This window comes from Propithecus coquereli, unplaced genomic scaffold (assembly GCF_000956105.1).
Source record: "Propithecus coquereli isolate 6110/MARCELLA unplaced genomic scaffold, Pcoq_1.0 Scaffold2, whole genome shotgun sequence".
Lineage (NCBI taxonomy): Eukaryota > Metazoa > Chordata > Mammalia > Primates > Indriidae > Propithecus > Propithecus coquereli.
In genome coordinates this window covers 20,417,921-20,421,251 of record NW_012144966.1, presented here as the reverse complement: position 1 = coordinate 20,421,251, position 3,331 = coordinate 20,417,921, and the positions used below count along the sequence as shown (strand labels likewise).

The window sequence follows — 3,331 nt, the reverse complement described above, 5'->3', positions numbered from 1 at the left end:
CAAATTATGAATAGAAAGAATTGAAAAAATTTTATGCCTGGCTGAAGTATTCAAAGTGAGAACATTTTCAGACACACATACATTAATATTTTCCCACATTGCCCACCTCTAAGAAATCTGTTAAAGCAATTCCTTAGGAAAAAGAAAATTATAATATGTAAATATTATATTAAGAAGAATACATGTAAGATGGGAAATTTATGACACATGTAAGATGAGAGATTTATGAAACATTATTAGACATGTACATTGATAAATATGCCAGCTAATTTCATTAAAAATTATTATTAAAAATAACCTCTATATGTTTAAAATAACTCCATTCCCTTCATTCCTAAAGAAAAAAAATTGCTCCTCAGTAGGAAGTGGTAATGGAGGAAATTGGAACCTGCTTCCAATGTACTTAAATGTGCACTACATTTCTTCTCTTGAATGGACAGAGAATAGAAGTATTGAAAACTTGAGCATTTTCTTAGGCAAATTCACAGTTATTTACCTAAACTGTTAATTTAAGGAAAATCATGAAAAGAATAGCCATATGCTATTTAGTTTCAAATTAAGCAAAGATTCTTTCTTTGTCTTTCAAAAGTTTAACTATAATGAATATTGGTGCAGGTCTGTTGCCCCGGGTAGAGTGCAGTGCTGTCATCATAGCTCACTGCAACCTCCAACTCCTGGGCTCAAGCGATCCTCCTGCCTCAGCCTCCTGAGTAGCTGGCACTACAGGGACATGCCATGTCACCTGGCTAATTTGTCTACTTTTAGTAGAGATAGGTGGGGTCTGGCGCATCCACACTCGGTGCTATGACAATGCTCTCGCCCTCCTCCGTCTTGATCTGCTTCAGCTCCGGCTGCTCCAGCTGCTCGCTGCTCTGGCGCTTGGTGGGCAGAGAGGCCGAGGCTGACGCGTGGGTGGCCAGCATGCGCTAAGTGCTTGCAGCTGCATTGCTCACCGGCCGTGGACCGCAGTGGGGATTGGTACCATGTTTGTCCCATTTTGCGTTACAGTTTTTATGGGTAGCTGGTGTTGACCTAGAGGTGCCTGTTGTACTATGGTGACCGTCCGGACAGGGGTGGTCTGTGATAGCTGAATGATCCGGCTAGCAGCGCCTAATGTGGCATGGCTAATTGCGGGACTAGGTTCCACTTTCACTGTCGCTTCCCTGTGATCTCCGTTCTCTTGCGGCTCGGCCTTAGCTGGGGGCAGCACAGCCACCTGAGTGACCACGGCCTGTCCCGCGACAGTGTACGTGTTTGCTGGGGCCAGTCCAGCCACGCTGGTGACCGACACCGCTGGTATCTGGTGGACGACGTGAACTGTCTGCACAACGGGCGGCCGGGAGGTGGCGGTGGTCACCGGGGTGGAAAGGCGTAGGTGGCAGGCTTAACCGCCTGTGGTACTGTCGCTGGAAGGCGATTAAGACTGGCTGGCTGGACAGCCGGGACCCTGGCGGGCTCTGGGCAAACCGGGCTCCCTGGATGACGGCGAGTGTGGGCTGTGGGACGCCAGGCCCGGGTTCCAGGGGGGCCGGTGAACCTTCCCTCGCCAGGCTCTCGGGGCCTGGGCACCGCTGGAGTGGGCAGACAGCATCCAGCGTGACTGGGGAGGCGGGGGCGCTCCTAGAAGACAGCGGTCCCAGAAGGGTTCTAAAGCAAGGCACGCCCCTGGGCCGTCTTTTCCTAAAAGTCTGCTCTATTAATTTGCTTTCAGAGGCAGGATCTATCTCCAGAAGGAGCCTTTGCCTGGTTCTTCCTGGGAACGTGGTACTTCGATGAAATAACGACTCAGAGAGAGATTGTGGCGAATTGAATTCTGCCAGCCCTTGTGCGCAGTCCTATAATATGGGTAATTTTTAATGATACGCGTATATCAGCCCCAACCATGCCGTGAAGGCCGCGGAGCCTCGCAACCCCATCCCGCTTCGCGCAGGTAAAACGCCTTTCTCCGCCAGCATTGGCGCGCATGCGCGCGGACGCTGTTTCGAGGTTCTCACGCTCACTTGAGCCCAAGGGCTCGGGTTGGCTCCGCTCGGCTTGGCTGGGCTCTGCTTTGCCTGTCACTTTACTTGGTGTCGGAGAGTGGCTTTCTTGGAGCTTGTGGCCAGACTGAGTTCTCTGGCTTGGATTGGGCTGGCGTAGGTTGGGGGAAAGCAGAGGAGATGAGGTGTCTGGAAGCCCACAAACGGCACCACGAATATGTTCCTTACCTTCGGGAGGAGGGAGGGCGAGGGCGAGTCCCCCTCCATGGGCAGCGTGTGGGAGGCTGTGGTGGGCGCCAGGGATGAGATTCCTGAGAAGGCCTACACGAAGACCTGCTACCACATCCTTCTGAAAGATCTAAGGAAGATCCACCTGGCTGCCTGCTTGGGTGAGGTATCAAAACTTGAGAACATCCTATTGTTAAATCCATCACGCGTAAACGACAGAGATTGGAAGAGCAGGACCGCTCTTCATGTGGCCTGTGCCACTGGCACAGAGATCCTCTCATCCTATTGGACTTCGAGTCTGTCATTGTTAGAAGAGTGGCATGAGCAGGATAACTGGCTCATGCCAGACAAAGATGAGGATCATGTAGCTCAGACATGAATCACTCCATCAGACCCCAAACTTGTCCAGCTGATGACCAACAGAGGTCAGCAGAAGTCTAGCCTATCCAGCCTCAATTGCCAAACTCCATGAATATATAAGAAATAATATTTATTATTGTTTTAAGAACTGGGTTTTGTTGTTTGTTTTATACATCAATGGCACTAGCTAATCTAGACACCGTATTTATTAAAGTCATATATTGAGGAAATAATATTAGTTCCCATAAGTTAAGAAAATATGAAAAAAATCAACAACCCTATAATTCTTCTAACATATCTTATATTTAAATTTAATAGATCATGGTTTATTACATTGATTTATTTTTTTCTGACCATAAGACTTTGTCATGTGCTAGTAGGACGTTGAAACAAAGTTGAAAGTTAATCAATACTATTATGCTCATGTGAATTTACTAAGTATATTTAATCATCACATCATTTAATAATCACATCATTCCTTAGAGACAGAGGTTTCTAAGGATTGCTCACTTTACATGTGTGGATACTGAGGCCATGGAGATCAATTAGTTACAGGTCAAATATTGATGTAATCAAAGTTTAAGTGATCTAAACTTTCTGAAGCCATTTTTTTTTATTTCAGCATATTATGGGGGTACAGATGTTTAGGTTACGTATGTTGCTCTTGCCCCCCCCCCGAAGTCCAAGTTTCAAATATGCCCATCCTTCGGGTGGTGCGCATTGCACTCTTTGTGTATGCAAATACCCGTCCCCTCCTCCCCCTC

The 3,331-nt window shown here is 47.3% G+C and overlaps 1 pseudogene; it reads right to left on the bottom strand.

The window, feature by feature from the left end:
• Positions 1 to 761: 761 nt before the first annotated feature.
• Positions 762 to 1,870, bottom strand: LOC105809718 (annotated as a pseudogene).
• Positions 1,871 to 3,331: the final 1,461 nt, after the last annotated feature.